An 18,506-nucleotide genomic window follows, 5' to 3' on the forward strand; every position below is an offset into this window, starting at 1 on the left:
ATTAATTTATTTATATTTAAATTAGGCTAAAAGATTAAGAGAACTTTCAGTAGATCCATTTACAATTAAAATGAGGGTAAATTTGAATTACTTTTTTATAATCTGGCTACAGCTGGGGTTTAAAAGAGTTGCCGCCAGAATGATGCAAGGCATTTGTCTTTGACAAAGTAACGCAAAATTTGTGTAAGTGGGTGAAACAGCATTAGATGATATCACCTCGTAGGTCAGCTGGAAAATACAATATGTATTCTGATTATGAGCAAGCAGAGCGAAAGGCAGAAAGCAGGTGCTGAGGGCTCGGCTTTGGGGCCGATGGCGGGCCGGGCCGCGCTGCCAGCCCCGGCCCCCGGGCAGAGGCGCCGCTCCCACAGCCGCGCTCCACTCTGCACCCTGCGTCCAGCCCGCCGCTGGAAATGTAAAACCAGCACACAGAGCACACTGCTTTGGAGGTCTGCCACTTGCATTCAGGCAACCATTTGTACTTTTGCAGGCGTAATCAATCTCCTGTTGCTATCAGCGGGGAGTGGGGCTTTGCTGCTTTATGGCTTAAAAGTAGTTTTGTGCAAATTCTGCTTCCCTCCCCCCTCCCTTTAGCTCCACCACTCACAGGATTTCCAGGGACATGGGCTAGAGCTGAGAAAAGAAGCTTGTTTGATTTAAGCACAGAGGGGTTTTTTGTGTGTGTGTTTATATTTTCTCTGCATCTATTAAGGGGTGAGGGGGAGAGACTTCATTTATATGTTAATATTAGCCGGCACCCTGACTAAACTGACAGAACTATTTCATGGGAAGCTGACAAATTTTGTCAGCTAGGCTATCTTTCCACATCTCAATAGTGGCAATAATCTTGATTAGCAAAACAATTGGGGGCCAAAGAAGTCCTGCTGTTCCAAAGACCCTCTTCTCAGGTTACAGTTTGCTAATGTGATGAATCCAGAGAGTCCTTCAAGCTTGAAAAAATTCCCCAAAGCAGCTGAATTTAGGCAAATGAAGGGAACCATTTTGGAGGCTGGACAAAAGGGGTTAATTTGATCGACCATGTCTCCATAGTCTTATAACAATCATTTACTTAACAAGCATATAGAGAGTCATTCCATGGAAACTGGTGGAGTTAACAGAGGAAGTTCGAATAGAATATCTGTTTATCCCAGATGTGTGGGAATTTTAGCCAAAAAACAACACCACATAATTGCTGCCTGTGGTATTGATTCTTACACAAGAACAACAGCAGAACTAAAGGGCTCTGAGCACGTCAGGAAGGCCTGGGCTATGAAGTAGTACAAGCTTCCATTTTCATTAGCTTGTTGCATTGCTAATAAAATAATTAGAAATTAACTCTTTCAGGGAAACTAAATGAATTCAAAAGGTTTGTGCAGTCCTGTTAGCAGTGCAATTTAAGGCAACCACTTCTGTTTATAAAAATAAAGTGGTTTTCTAATATTTTTGATGCATATTCATTATCCTTTTAAACATTGTATTGTTGCTTGTTATTGTATTACTACATAACAAGCTATGTTCTGAATTATATTTATGCAACTCAAATCCAGTGTATTTTTTCTAGAGCAATCAGGCTGCATTTGTCTCGAGAACAGGACCAAATAGTTACTAGAACTGTAAGCAGATGGAAATATACTTGGTCCATGTCAGCATAAATATATAATCACCACATAAAATAGCCCTCTTACTTTTGGGTCCTATCTCCTACTTATTTATGAATGCTTTTAATTTGCAAATCTGTCCTAAACTGATCTAAAATAATGAGATTCTATTTTACTCTCTGATGCAAATTTTAAACTTACATTGAAAACTTTATTTTAAAAGTACTAACTAAAGCTTCCTCTCTTTTCACACACTTGTTCCCTCCTGCCCAGCAACATCTTTGGAATAATTTCTAATTCTGTTACTGAAATAAAAATTACCATTCATGTCATGTTTTGTAAGACTTAGGGATTTGACCTGGTGTGTACACACTGGTGAATATTAACGTAAATATACATTTTACCAGACATCAAATACAGGGTTCTTAAAAACTGGTGAACTCATCTGTCTTCAATGAGTTTCAGAACCAAACCTTACTTATAAATTATGCAAGTATGAAAGAAGAGAGAAAGAGAAACTCTGGCCTTTTTTTCTTCTTGTTCTTTTGCATATTTGTGGTGCTGTACACACCATCTAGAGGGAGTCCATTCTTTAAAAGGTGCCAGTTATGATTAGGAGTATTTTGAAGCAGTCATCAAACTTCCTCACTTCAAGTTATTTTCTTGGTAACTTACAATGAAGGAAGTCTACAACTTTATTAACTTTAATGTAAGTAAATTTTTAAAATTTTCCCTCAATTTTGTGATAGGATGTGAATGGGAACATGTTTCTAAAACTGATTGCTTGCACACTTGAAGATGAATACATGGACAGAAGGATTTATCCAAACAGAATTGGTCCACAGTCTTTCACAATGACAAAGATAGGGAAAAAGTATGTGCAGAATTTCTACCCATATAGAACCTTCAACACTTACATTGGCATAGATTAATGCTCATTTATAGTCAATTTCTAGGATGGGTATCTGAACTGTAGCATCAGAAATTCCTCGCTTCCTTTCAATGCAATGCCTTTAAAGATCAGGTAACAGAGATTACTCAGAAAAACTCTGCTTGATGGCAGGTGAAATTTTGCCCAAGTTAAAAAGGTTACCAATAGCATGGCACACTTGCAGCCAATGAAGCAGACATACAAGAATGTATCTGTCCCCACAACTGCTTGAAAACTCTGCACAAAGCCTCTATTTTTTCAGCATTCTCTGCTTCCAGATGTTCAAAACTGGGTTAATTTTTTAGGAAGCTGAGGTGCTCTGTTTTATACCATCTGCCACACACTATCATAGTGAGAAAGAGAAGGGGAAAAACTATGCCACAGACATCAAACTGTTACATGATCATTAAGAATCTTATATTTTTTCATCATATAGATCTCTATGTATACACAAAAATCCATCCTGTAACTGTCTCATTTGAGGCTGCTTTTAACAATAACACAGGTTGCAATGACTGACAGCAGAGAAGCTATGCAGCCCTCAGGCCATGAAGCTGATAGGGAACTCAATCCACCTCTGATAAGAATTTTTTCATTTTCATTTGTTCAGTCTTTCAGAACATCTAAATCTGAAGTTTTGACCCAAACAAAAGCTTCCTTATGGCCTCAAGCTTGGTTAGTTTCCTTTTAGGTTAAGGTTTAGGTTAGGTTAGGTTTCCTTTTAGATTAAGGTTAAACTTTCAAGCAACTCCTAAGACTGAAATTTTTTGTATGACTCGAGTGGATCAAACCTGTGGTCATGACCATGCACAACTTGGACTCTGGCAATGACTCTGGGGAAAGTTTTCCCTGGAAGAAGGATTCTCCCCCTCCAGCCAGCCATTGGCACAGACTGGAAGGCAAAGTGCTTCAGGCTGTGTGACTGTGCTGAAGTGCCTCCTCTGAGGGACCTGGACATGGCACAGTGCCTTTGGGTCACTTCCCCAGCAGTTCCTGTGGGACAGGATATTTCCTTAGGAAAGTTTGTTGGTATTTACACAGTGAGATCAGACAGTGACTGGCCATATCTCCTGTTAAACCATAATTGTTCAAGTGACAGTTCAGATCCTCTGCCTCATACACTGGCATTGAGAGAGACAGACAGAATTCCCATTAAGGCTTGGTTTAGGCAGGATATCTGAGGCCTCTGGCTGTAAAAAGATGGAACTAGCATAGGTATTAATACTACTCTGTGCTAATATTTCCCCCTTGTGATCCTTTAATCCCCAAAATATGATAAGTGAAGAAGAAAGTGACAATAAACATGCTTTGCACAATTTAAGGAAAAGAGCTTTGGTCTGATTCCAGATATCGTCAGCAGGATGAACACAAAGGACAACATTTAGTTATAGATTAATAATCCAAGTACAAATAGTTCTGAACAAATAGAAAAAACATAAACCCACAATATTAAGCAAACCATGGGACAAAGATCACTCAATTCTCAAAGCTATATTATTTTTAAGTGGGGAAACAAACCATACAGAAGGCATTGAACTCTGTGATGTCAACATCAAGGTGAATCAGCCTGAATGAAATGTGCCACAAAGAGTTATGAAATGTAAAATCCAAGTAAAGCATGTGGAGGTTACATGAACAGCAGAGAACTCACTGAACCAGAAAACAGGCATTTTTTTTCAAAAGTTCTCAAACTTCTTTAAGTTGGAAAGTATAATGCAAAGTTATGCATCAAATAATCAAGACAATTTCACACAAGACTTTACCTAAAATAAAGAATTAATTGCCAACTTTTCTAACAGTAAATGAAGAAAACAAAAGACAGAAATATTTCTTCCACTAGGAAAACAGCAACACTTTTCTCTAGAGTGACACATTTTGAACCATTGCATAAACTTCCACTCACCTTGCATAGTCTGGTTTTGCATTGTGTTTTTCAACTGGTCATCCTGTAGCTCATGCACCATTACCACCAAAGAATTATTCTAAGAAAGTTAAATGCAGTACAGGGCCAGAACTAACATGTAAAACCTGCTCACTCACTCTTCATTAGAGAACTAGAGATAAATATGAATTGAGAGTTGAATTTTGCCCTGAATTTTGCATTAATACTTGGACAATAGTTCTCTTATGTCACTATTCTAGGGCATAAACCATTTTCTGTCATCCACTGATAACAGCAGAATGCTCATCTGTCTGTCATTGTGATAGAGCCATTTAGTCAGAAAAGTTTGTTAGATGCAATGAATGCTAGGCTATCAAACTAACCATAATCTATCCACCCCAGACAATCTTCAGACTGTGTTCCTCCTCTAAAAATTATAAGATACAACATTGTAGATCCAAGGTCACTGGCACATGAAAACCTTCCCATTTTATCAGGTTTTTTAATAAATAATTCTTCCTGCAACTTTACCTGCTCACCCTCCAATATGGATCTTTACAAAATAATCCTTATTTTGTGAGTAGAAAAAACCCAACACATTAACATTGATAAACTTATAACACAGAGACAAATAATTTTGTGCTCTGGACTTAAACAGAGATACTTTCCTTAGTGTTGTAGTTTACTTCAGATCTTTCCTAAGATCTGTTACCTAGTAATATTTTATGTAGGTGAAGTGTCACAGAAATGGCTATACCCCTAGTGAAATATAAACTGAAACTTGCACAATTGTGCATTTTCTTTTGACAAAAGAAACTTGGTCACATTTCTAGCTGTTTTTCTTTATGAATGTATTTCATTTTGCCTTATAAATGCATTGAAAATAAACTGAAAAAAATCCACATATTTAAATTTTTAGTTCAGCTGCATAAGTCAACATTTATGATAAAATACAGTAGAGAAAAAAAAAATCATACTTTAAATTATCCAAATTTATGCAAGAAGATTTCTGAACAGTATGAAGTCTGATAACACTTGTCATAACTGAAGCTTTCCCAAGTACTCTTAGCTTCAATTCTCAGTATTTGGCTAAATTTGTAGTACTAGGTAAGACACAAAGCAGCTTTCTTTTATTTTCTAAACAGATGATTTCTTAATGAGATATGAATGAAACTTTGATCTTCAAGGTGAATCATTCATTAATCATAAAAAAACATGATTAAATCAGGGACACATCAGCACATATTGTAAAAATAAAAGCTTGCACAAGCCTTTTACTTAATATTAACTTCATTTTGTTTTTATGTGAATTCTTGGAAGTTGGTTATCCCAGCTTAAAGTTAATATTTCCTTAGGAAAAAAACTGTATCATGTGATTATAGTCTTCATGTAGTTAGGTGGCTTTATACATGTGTTAATGTTAATGGTTAAACCACTTCAGAAATGACATTAAACCAGAGAGCAGTGCAGAGAGTTTCCACTCATTCCGTTGTGTCTTTGAATTCTCTGACACGTAATACAGACCAAAATACATAATAGGAAGCACAAAGAAAATACATTCAGAGAAGCATATGCTGCTTTATGGAACTGCACATGATAGAGAAGGAAAAGAGAGAACTATTTGCTGTTCTCTTAGGAAGATCTGTTAGCCAGTCTAGTTCCTGCTCACAATTTAGAGTAATTCTCTAAATAGATCATCTTTCTGTTTTTACTGTTTAATCTGTTTTTAATAAATTCATTCAAAAATATTCAAGCTGCAACTATTCATGAGAGAGGAGGAGGAGGAGTTCTACCTTTGGTAGTTATCACCATTTTCACTAATAACCAGTAGGATTTTTTTGCAGGGGACAGGAAAAAATAATAAAGGAATTAATCAGTAAAGAAAAAGTTTGTATTCTGAGAACAGTACCTATAGGTAGTACCTATCTCCTTCATACCTATTTTATATTCACTTTAAATTTAATAAGCCTCAAGTTCTCACACTTGGAGGATTTCCCTCCCACCAGAACAAGCATAAGGTCTAGTAAAGGCAGCTTTGAGAGGAGTTCCCTCATCTGTCTGGAAAAACAACAGCTGAAATGTGAATGCATTAGCAGGAAAACTTCAGCTGACAGAAGCCAGCATCCACCCCCAGGAATGCACCAAAGTAGCAAACCTGCCATTTGGACAAGAATGTCTTTCCTTTTCTTTATTCTCTGAAGGAGCTGCAGTTTAAAAGTTTGGAAAGCACACACAGAAAACCACAGAACACCTGTATCTCTGCGAGCACTAACCTTTCAGGAAACCCTGACAGTCATAGCTACTAATGAAATATAGTTCAGTGATTTTTTTTTCCTGCAAGGATATATATGTTATGTATAAAATACATTCAACAGTAGGTCTTCACCTGCTATCAACAGGTCATGCATGCAACAAAGAGCCATGTCTAATTCTGGCAGAGACTTTGCATCTGTAAGACCTCAGAGGCTGCAGGAGATACTGTCAGGCTCAGGAGAAACAAAACATCAGCCTGAGGAAGCACCTGAGTCCCCCAGCACCACAGACTCCTGTTTCAGGAAAGGTGTAGAGGGAAATAGAAAAGAATGGAAAAAACAGGAAAAGCTTCAAGAGGGTGGATAATAAAAATCAGTATAACCAGATAAACCTCACTGTTTTATCACCCAGGTATTGCATACTAAATGTCATGCAGTGGTAAGTTATGCTGAAAGGTGACATCCAGCAGTCAAAAAAATCTTCCTCAGCAAAGAAGCTCCTAGATTCAAGAAAACCAGTGAGAACACTCAGGTTTGCAAGTAGGAAGGCAGGTTTTAAGGAAACATCCTGGCTAATCATATAGGAAAGAGCAGAACTGAAAATCCAAACCAAGAAAGCAATCTGCACCCACAGGAAACTTTGGTCCCAGGTGACCACTAAAGAGTCGAGACAATCATGTCCTTACTTTCAAAGGTTTCTAAGAACTGCTCCAGTGAAACACATGAATGAAATGGAATGGAAAAAAAACCCCAAAACTTCAAAAGACAGTCACTTTGTGTCACAAAATCCATCTCCAAGTTTTCTACAATTTACGTGAAGAAGTGACAAGTCCTGGAGGGCTGCTACAGTGCCTTTCCCCATCTTCTCCCCTCAACCTCAATAATGGTCTACGTTATCCACATTGTCATGTGATACAGTCATCAAAAAGTGATGTACCTGCACACAACACATACAAAACAATATAAGATATTTTAAAGAAGAAGAGAGAACCTTAAACATTAATAAGTAGCAAATCTGTGAAATCAAAGCATTTTCCTCCTTTTTTTATAATGCCCTTTCATTCTTTTTATGATTTGTCTTTGAAAGCTCTTAAGCTCTTCCTGTGGATGACAGTAGATATTGTTCTTCCATCCTGCTGCAGACAGCACAAGGGAGGGAGGGAAAAGGAAAAAAAACCCTATTGTACAGCTTTTCGTCTCTGAAACATGATTTTTATAATTAATATATACAACTGAGAAGAGAAAGGTACGTTATAATGAAGTGCAATTAAGAGGTGTTTGTTCCTGTCCCACACATAAGATGACTATAATTTCCTTGGCTGTTTAGAAGTCAACCATTATCATTACATTTCACACATCTTTTCTACTTTTTTTTTGCACTTCTGATTTTGTTTATTTTCAATTAAAAACTCCAAATAAACATACATACAGAAAATCTGATATTCAAGTAACATCATCTTTTAATTATATTGTGCAGTGATTGTTAAACCTAGTGGTTATACTAACCTTTTTGGATTTAATTTCATAGGCATGAATGGATCTGTCAATTTTGCATTAGACTTAAATTCATGCAAGGGAGATTAGAATGTGCATTTACGCAGCCTATATTGCATGTAACCACAGATGTATTATTAGAAGAGTAATTTAAAGCTATTCTTTTGGCATATTTGTTTTTAAATTCCCCAAATCCATATCACAGCATAGTTTTCTACTTTAAATTTTGCATTAATATTAATTGCATTACTGCAGTGACTACCCTTTTAAATCTCACATACACCCACACAAAGAAGCAATCACTGCCTGGGAGACCTTATAGAGTGAAGACATTAAAGGGACAAACTGTGAAGAACAAGACATATTCTCACTGATGTGATGGTGACATTTTTGTTAGCCTTAAATGCAGCTTCCTTAAGAGGGTTCCTTCCCATTTATGTCCTGGCTGAAGTTGGGACTAGTCCAGCTGAAGCCACAGTAGATCAAAGCTGGGAGTCTTGGCTGCCCTAACCCAGCAAGGAGCCCTGCAATGACTGTGGAAGTTCAGACTGACAGCTGAGTCTGTGTTTTGAGCTGAACTGCCATTAAACAAATGCTTTCTTTCCAGTTTAGATCTGTAAAACCTTTACAAAGTGAGCTCAGAAGGAGCTACAAAGGACTGGTCACTGACAGACAAACAGATGCAGACAGACAAATTGAAAACTCAGGCCTGATTAAAGCCCACAGAAACATATGGAAAGATTAACATTGAGCACAGTGGGCTCCTGCACAGAGGCAATTTACCTCAATTGGAAGTATGTGTTACCTTATCTTCAAATAAGAAAATAATTTTTCTGTTTAAGTACTTCTATTGCTGAAAACATTCTTTGACACTAAAATTACTTGATTTTTTTCCCCCAGTTTTGCTCATGTGCTACTATTTCTGCTGAAAATTTCGATAGACATAATTGTATTTCTTTATGTGCACGTGTGCCAATTAAGCTAAATAACTCAATTGTTCTTGCAATGAGTATGAACTCATTCACCAGAGCAAATATTTTCTTTCAATTGTTTTTGTATGTTTTTATTTCTACAGAATACTTCCTGAGAAAAATAGTTCAGCTTTAGTTGTAACATACTACTTCCACTCTATGAAAGACACAGTTGTGGTTGCTACTGCTGTTGTTTGTTTTTTTTTTTTTTTTGGTGGCCCTAGTTCTAAAAATATCTGAAGAGATAAATGTATTATATTTCCATATTGGAAAAATACATATAGTCCTTTTACCACTTTAGTTGATTAGCTTATCTTCATGTTTGTGCATTTTCCCTCTCTTAATTTACTGCTCCAACAAGTGATCAGCATTATTAGATTGACATGGAGTTGAATAAGTTAGGAGATGGATTCCTATACATTACATTCCTCAGAAGAATTTACCCACATTATTGTCCATTTGCTGTCTATTTTAAGTGCACTGACTTGTAGTCGACATTTTCCTGACTTTAATACTGCTTTCTTAAAATATAAATTGATGGGGAGGCATTTTGAATAGTCTGAAATATTGCTTGAAACTATGCAATAGAATACATTATCAGGTTAACATTATCTGCCATCGATACATTATTTTGTATTGTTTCCCCTTTATCTTCTGTTTTATATTAGAAGAAGTCATAAAAACTTGTATTGCAAAAAGCCAACAATTCAATTGACTCTATTCCAGCAGTTAAAAAAACTTCAGTTTGCCAAAGCACGGAGCATATCCCAGCTGCTCTCTGGTAAGATGTGTTAGAGTGACCATACAGATTTCTCACTTGCTTGATGAAAGACAGACTTGGTGGTATTTGTACTTTATTCACTGATTAGAAGCAAGGAGCCAGCCAGAGCCACATCTTTCAACAGCTACAGAAGATTAAAAGTTATATTTTAAATGTGAGAATACAGCACCAGTTGAAAAAGTTTCCAGTCTTGCTAATTTTATCCTTTGGGTTGCATAAAAATAGTAAAAAAAACCCCAAAACCTTCCTATCTTGGTCTCCTTTCTAGACTTCCCAACCCCCTTATTAGCCCTTCCTTCCATCTCCTTTCCCATTTTATTAGGAATAATCTATAAAGCATCTAGAAGCTGTTGAAAGGAAAAAACTGAGTCTGCATGAGCTAACCAGCAGCTGCCCAGTGAAGCTGCATTCAGCCTGTACACAAAACTTCAATTACTAGCTCTGCTGAGTTCAAAGGGATTATTTCTGGGAATAAATGTTCTGGTGCTCTAGCATGGACACAACCTGATCTATATGGAGCAGTGAAAGGGGCTTTGCTCCTCCTCTCTCTTGCCCTTTTTGGTAAAATCTCTTAACATTTACGTGCTACCAGATTATTTCCCTACTTCTCTTAAATCCCACTCACTTTTATAACAGTATGGTTTACACTTCCAATTATCCTGTTAATCAGCCTTATAACATCTTAACACTTGTGCTATAATACGGAAAATACTGAGAATTTAACATTTCAGGACAATGAGCAGTGTAAATCATACAATTCCAATGAAAATCATAACTTGGAGTGTTCCATTGGTATAATCGTATTGTTCTAAAGGAGGGATTTCACACCCCTCCTCCTTCCAAGGTAGTCTTTAAATTCAGGCACAACCCACAGCTCAAGTTTGCTTTGCTCAGAAAGGCTCTGAATGTTCCCTGCAGCACAGCAGGAGGCTGCTCTAAGGCAGTTGAGATTGGTGGGTGGATAGAGAAGGTATGAGACCACAATTACACCCCATTCCAGTGATGTGTCTGGAGCTGCAGTGACTCCAGACAAAGAATTTGAAGTGTATGGGAGCTGATATCACTTCAAGACAGACCTAAAAATACCTGTCAGGGCTGCAGATTTGAAGCAATTACCAGGAACAATTCAGAGTTTTCCTGCTGGGAGCCAAAGATGCTGCAGAATCATTTAGAACAGGCTGTGTGGAGTATCTGGTTGTGAGAGAAGTGAAGCACAAATGTTTCTGAAGTGCACTGGAGGGGATTCATCAGCACCAAGACAAGATCTGAAAGTCTGGAATAGTATTTAGAAGTGGACAGGATCTGACCCACTCAGGATACCCAACGTGTAAACTCAAAGTAGCTAAACTCTGCCATTTCCATGAAGCTAGGAAAAGTCTCTTAAATTCACATGCCAGCCTCCTGGAAAGACAAAAAGCATAGTCATGTCCTAGTCACCATGAAAGGAATTTGCTTTTATGCCCTGGGAGTTATTTGGACTCTTCTGAAACTAAGCATCATTGAGATTAGCTCAAAAATTCAAGACAAACAGGAAGTTTATTAGATGCACACCATTAATTTCTGATTTTGGCTAAAGCACTAGGTACAAAATTAATCTGTTATATAGGAAACCGAGTCAAAACAACAATCTAAACAACTACTGAGTGCCTGAAACTGCTTCTTGCTCCTATTTTTTTTCTAGTGGAAATGTCAAACACAAGACCTTGCAAAGAACACGAGAGAAAGATTTATTGAGAAATCATCTCTGGCTAAGCCCAAATTAAAAACTCAGTCCTTTCCCTGAATTGAGAGGGACTCCAGTTTCTGCTAGAAAAAGGAGTAAACCAGTGTTTGCTGATCTACCAGGGCATAACACTAAGGGCTCAGTCCTGGAAACAGAAAAAAAAATCCCATTTGACTTCCCCATATTTATTTCTTGATCAAAATATGAAACATGTTAAACCCCAGAAAAAACATCTCAGAACATATGATATTATTACGTACACATGATAGGCATACTGGACCATATGGACATGTCATGTGATGGACATGAGTTTATCAGCTTACCACTGAAAGACATAAATGAAGTATTGATTTGAGCACTATTTGGACTACCCTGACATTTAGAGATAATTCTGTGTGATTCCTAAATAATAACAAAAAATCCTTTCCATTTTCTCTTTGCATTAAGGCTCAATGTAGACCTAACTATTCAACAAAATGTGTCCATGTCTCCCAGAGTCGCCTTTATTTTCTGAAGTGTATCTGACTTTTCTATGAGCTACCTTAGAATAAAACCATGCAGTAACTCAGAGATTAATATACACAGTGAGATGCATTTCACACAAATGTCTGTCTCCCAACACGTTTCTACACCAAACAAATGTCTCTGGAGGCCAATGAGATAATCCCTGAGTCCAGCGATCATGTGCAACTTGCTTTTGCAGTTATTTAATTTGAAGTTACTTTCTTCTGGCAAATCCTCACACCAAACTTCCTCTCTCCCTGAGTTACCAACACCTGCTGTACCAGAGCACCCGTCAGGTTTCAATGCCTGAGCTGCTCAATAAGCTTCACAACCTTCCTGTGTGAAGGAAGTACCAATTTATTATCTCCCCCTGAAGAGGAAGAAAATGTTTACACCACGGAAAAGCTGGTTGCAATGTTTTTCTTTGAAGTCTGCAGCACAGACCTGTGACTTAGGTATTTGTGGTTTGAGAAATTTGTAACTTAAGTATTTTTACCATCTGTTTATTTACACTGGAAGCTTTTCAGTACTCATTAGGAGCACATCACTCATCGTACACTCTCATTTGCTCTGAAAATTAGGTGCTTTTTATTTATTTATAAAAGCTTTATTGCTGAGCTGCTTCCACTGTTTTCTCCTAATTTGTACATTCTCCTAATCTCTACATGAAGAATTATAAGTCTGAAATGTTTCATTTTTTATTCAGTGATCTGGAATGCACACAAATACTGCACCCATTGAAGCAAATGAGGAGTTTTTCATTTCAGTGACAGAATATCACTTGGAAATATTTTGAGCAATAATATCCTCACAAGCTGGTTGCACCACTACTATGAAGTTTTCTGTAAACACCTTTGCCTATCCTCATACTCTCCAATTTTACTTGTCAGAAGAAATACCACAGCTTTTGTATTAGCTGAATTATGGAGAATATGAAATTATGGAAAAACTGGTTAAACTGAAATAAGCTTTTTTTTACTACCATCAGTGAAGGTAGGATTTCTTGATGGCAAGGAAAAAACTGCTGAAAGCTTATAATCATCCAGAATCTGACCCTTATTATGGGAATCCAGTGACTCTGATGAAGTCAGGTTTCTACAATGAAATTTCCACTGGTCCCTAAAGATGGGGAGAGTAGAATCCTAATTCTACTCTTTTCTTTTATTAGCAGCTAGAAAAACATTAAGAAGTACTCAGAATTAAGACAGATACAGACACCAGAAAAATACAAGTACAGATGTTGATGTCAGCTTTGACAGCTACACTGCTGACTGGCATATGCATGTTGACAGCTGAAGATGAAGGGCTAAAGTAGGAGGAGAAAAATATTCCAATTCAATTTAATTGCTGTAAGTGACTAAGACATAAGTAAACTATAACATGAGCTATGAAACAAGAACACCAGATGCACACAAATTTAAGTAGTTTGTGAATTTTTATATTAAATATATACCAGTAAGTAATCAAAGGCATCCTCTCTAACTGCAGATATATTTTTTAAATCAATCTAAGGAAAAATACTGCATTTACCACGATGAAAATGAAAGAACTAAGTTCATACACAGAAACAGTTAATTACATAATGGATTGTTTCAGTAAATGCTGATAGCCCAAAAACTCTTTAGCCTAGAAATTATCTGGGTAATACATTCAAGAACAGCTATTTTGCTATACTTCAGGGAGCAGCACACATTTCCTAGATTTATCCCTCTGCTCCCCATTATCCCTTGTTCATAAAATATTCCCAGTTCAATATTTTATGAATAAAACCACAAAAGATAGATTTCTGTTTCTCATGAACATTAGTTTTTCTTAATTTGATTTGCCGTGTTCTTCTTGATGCACCCTTCTGGCTAAGGAAAGTGCTTGGAGATCTTGCAGAACTTTGGCAAAAATATTAAAGTTTCTGGAAGGTTTTTCTGAAATCACTGCCAAACTTGTTCAGCAGTTACCATATTTGTGACTATAAGTGAGTATATAATTTCATAATGGAGCTTCATTGATGCCTATTCAAAATTACTTATACATTAAGACTACCAAAATAAATAAAGATCAAGCTTTCCAAAACATTAGTTCTATTCCACCATCAAATTAAACTACAATTTCAAATACATTTTTGAATTCTTTTAGCTGCAGCTGTCCTGCTTGACACTTAAAACAATTTTAAAAATACAGAAAAAGTTTAGGATTTGTGTAATTTTTTTTTACTCTCCAGGTTAAAAAAAGTTTCTTCTCTGACAAAATAAACAAAAAGAAATCAAAATAAAAATATCTGTTTGGCACAAAATTAAATGTCTTCTTTAGAGCATTTTAGCTATTTATAAAAATAAAGGCTTCTGTAGGTTGGAAATATAGGGATATATACATGCAAAGAGTGTGGGAGGCAGATTCAGCATTTTGATATTTCAACATGTCTTTTTTTTTTAATTGAGTATGTTCACCAAATTTAACCTGAATTCATCATTACTTTTACTGCCAAGAATCAAAGTGCTCAGTGATCTAGTATCTATCAGGAAAAAAATACTAAGAGATGTCACCCAGATATCTACTGTGACTTTAAGTATCCCAAGAATAGTGCCTGTTGGATTGTGTGTTTTAAAGATTCATCATGGAAGAGCAAAAATAATATTTGCAATAAACTACATTTCTTTTCCCCCCCACCTCATCCACAGAACCATCTTCAAACCAACTGTTCTGGAGCAGATATATTACATACCCACAGGCAAACCACCTGCATGGGCAGACAGCACCTGAAACACACAGTTCAGAGCACAGGCTTTCCTCGTGTCCCTTCTGGTCCGGATCCTGGGCTGCTCCCACACAGGGAGTGCCCGTGGAGTGTGGATGGACGGGGCCACTGCTGCTGAGCACCCTTAGATCCTGTCCCCTCAGGGTCCTGCAGCTGGAGCTGGCTGCTCCCTGACATTCTCTTTGCAAAGCTCCCTCCCAAGGCAAGCTTGGACCATGCACATTGTCCTTGTAAATAAGGGGCAGGCGAGCTCTGAGTTAGGCTGGAGTTGACTCCAACCATGGGACAGTTTGCCCAGGCCACAGCCCACACTCTTGAGAACTTCATGGTAAAGTAAATTGCCAGCCAGACTGAACAGTCCCAACTGGCCATGAGATCTCTACTTCAGGGTGGAGTCAAGTGAGCCCTAAGCCTTGCAAAACCACTGCTGGAATAACACTCCTACAGAGCACTCTGCTCTGTATTTCTCCATAGATCACCAGAGGACTCTGAGCTGCAAGCTGTTTATGCAAAGAGCTGGACCCCACTTAAATCAGAATCCCAAAATCAGTGGACAGGAAAACTAAGGAATATTATCAACTAAATTTTTAAAATATTGGACACACACACATGCACACAAAAGGTCAATCAGGCAAGTCAGGGGGAAGTCTGTTTCATGGGTGCTCCTATTTTGCAGTCTCAGTATTCATGAATGAAACATATTATTTCAGTCCTCAAATCTGTGTACAATTTACTATGAAATGTTGATTCATAATTCTTCTCAAGCTTTTAATGCAGGAATTATATGTATATTTTAAGATAACGATACAGGCCACTTCATAAACACTGTCTTTGATGCAAAAGATCAGACAACTGTTACTGGCTTTTATTAGTGGAGGAGGAAAGTGAGGCTTGGCGTCAGCAGACAGACTATTGTATGTACAATATCTGTGACTTAAGTTTACTCCACGTTGGCTCCTTTGTAAATTCCCCAGGCTCTATGAAATCTAGAGCTGGGGCTGATAAAACACTGAAAAATAAAAACGCATCCAAAAAAGCATTTTATAAATGCAGCATATTTTATAAAAAGCAATTTCAAATCTGCTCCAGGTAGACACATAAAATCTTATGAATAAGTTCAAAGCATGGTTAGAAAACTTTTATGCACTCCCTTAAAATAAAAAAGAATGCATATGCATGTTTGGAGAATCTTTGATATAGGTATGTGTGGGCACACTACTGAGTCTGAATTAGTTGCCTTGGTATGAATATGTAAACGTCAGGTTTTGCTAAATAAATAACTTTTATTTTTGCTCTGACAAACAGATGCTGCAGCAACAGATACCCTAACTCTCTACTTGATTCATGGTGCTGTTCATTTTCTGGGAAGTTCTGTGTGTAATTAGCCAATACAGGGAATTGCCCGAGTAGCAAATTGATGGAACCACCCCTCTGACCCAAGGGACCAGGCTGCCTGGGCCAGGGGTGTAGGTGGTGGAAGCCAGGGGAAAGGCCATGATGTGGGAGATCTGATTCACTTGGCCTCACAGAAAATAACTGTTCATGAGATCCTTACAAATGAAATATAAAGGTGAGTTCTTGTGATGGAATCTCAAAGAAGCAGCTGTGAAATGGTGCTGTTGCTTCTCCTTGACAGTGAAACCCCCACACGTCTGGAGGATCACAAGGGTTTATCATGAGCTGTTGGTAATAACCAATGTATTTTTTATATAATATATCTATAATTATTCCAGTACTACTTATGACATTGAAATAGATTAGCCTTAGTTGATGAAAAAGTACTTCCTTTCATCCTGCTCACCATCTATCAGGAACAGAGACCCCCTTCTGCAAGCCTGCTAAATTCCTTGTTTAAAGGGAGACAGAGGAAGGAGGTGTTAACATGCTAACTCACTCTTACAGAATCAGATTTTGTGTATTCCAATAGATATTTTTTAATCACTGTTACTGCAAACCTGTATATTATTGGCTTAATGCACTTAGTATGTACAGAACAGTATTTTCAGCAGCCTTTTAAGGTATGCTGCCATTAAAGTATGTAATTAACACTAGGATACCCTGATTCAACCACATGACAGTGAGAGCAGAATGTGAGGCAAGGAATCTTCTACTAAATCCTAACCTTGAAACCCACCTAGGAGAGCCATGCAGCGGCTAAAGGAATCAGTTACCCGGAGCTCATCTAAATGAGTCTCATTCTGGTACCCACCACTCCATCACTAGCTCTAAGGAAGTACTGGGGTTTACCCTGTAAAACCTGTGGGGATAGAAGTGAATTTCACATAGAAAAAAGGCAAAGTTTACAAACAATCATCTTTAGAATGAATGACAGTTATTATGCGGTATAACAGAAAGAGCCCAGCCTTAGATAAATAGACATTTCAACTGTTCTGTGAAAAATATTTGAACACTTAATAGGAGTGGAATTTTGGTTAAGATACTTGACTAAAAAGGAGGGAAACTGCATTCTCCTCTATGCTTGGTCCTAGAGTTTCTGAATAATGGTCTATAAATCTTTGATTCAAACCATAAATTCATGCGTTTTTCTAGCAAGAAGCAGTGGCTTAAGCACTTACTACTCAATTCAGTGCTTCTCTTACTGTTGTTTCTGATATTCTCCTGGCAAACTGGAATTGGGTATAATGTTGGTATATTATTTTATATTGGAATAATATTGGTATATAATATTGGTATATAATTATATACTAATTTTATATTGGTATATAATATTGGTATAATATTTTATATTGGGTATAAAATTGGGTATAATGAGGCAAAGATGAACATTTGAAAGATACCTCTGTTTCAATTATCATATTTGATAAAATATCCACTTTTGAGTATGGTATTAACACAAATCTTTTTCTTACTCTGTGTTTATTATCTATCTTCCTACAGTCTGGAACAGGATTTGGAACTGAGAGTGACTCAAAAATATACATTTGGAAAGGCATAAAGTAATATTCTGAATAAAATAATCCCTGACAGTAGCACACGGAGCATTTAAAGAGACAGATGAGCAGATAAAGTGACGTATTATGGGCCAATGTAATTTCATCAATCACAATTGGAACGTGGCACCCTTTGGAGCAGAGCTGGCATGTGGGAGCCTCTTGGAACAGTGCAAAGGGGAAGATGAGGAATCATTCATCTGTGCTTCTGACCTCCAGAGAAAAGCAAAAATATCAGAGGCTAGGAAGTAGCTGTTTAGCATCCCTTTATTTACCCACTTCATTTAGTAAATGTATTAAATTAAACTGCAGATGTTCTGCTGTCAGCACAGCAGGGTAGAGGCAGAGTATTAACAGGCTCTTTCCTGATAGAAACATTTTATGCACTGTAAATAAACAAACACCATTTCGTTAATTACTAAATGAATTATTTTTCAAAAAAGCTCCACTAGGCTCTTTATAGCCCAGGCTACTGTAGTTCCTATTTTTAACAGAGACCTTGCAATCAAAGAGGGAAAACGTTCAAGCTCTTGGAAATCATAGCTCTTTGAACAACTAATTATCACTATTCTAATCATGTTTTAAGCTAAATATTCTATTAGTACTTCTAAAATCAAAATCACAGTAACTAGACTAGGAAACCGGACTGAAAGGAAAATAACTTAAGAAA

At 37.2% G+C, this 18,506-nt stretch overlaps 2 long non-coding RNA genes across 2 annotated transcripts in view; both read right to left on the reverse strand.

The window, feature by feature from the left end:
• The window catches only part of LOC137480968 (uncharacterized), a 46,899-nt gene that overhangs the window by 8,326 nt on the left and 20,067 nt on the right, over positions 1 to 18,506 (reverse strand). The gene's annotated exons all lie outside the window — the stretch shown is intronic.
• Positions 9,392 to 11,169, reverse strand: LOC137480966 (uncharacterized). Its single transcript, XR_011003217.1, has 2 exons — positions 10,996 to 11,169; positions 9,392 to 10,033 (listed from the first exon to the last, which is right to left on the reverse strand). It is a non-coding gene; the product is annotated as an uncharacterized lncRNA (long non-coding RNA).

The sequence above is a fragment of the Anomalospiza imberbis genome, chromosome 12 (assembly GCF_031753505.1).
Source record: "Anomalospiza imberbis isolate Cuckoo-Finch-1a 21T00152 chromosome 12, ASM3175350v1, whole genome shotgun sequence".
Lineage (NCBI taxonomy): Eukaryota > Metazoa > Chordata > Aves > Passeriformes > Viduidae > Anomalospiza > Anomalospiza imberbis.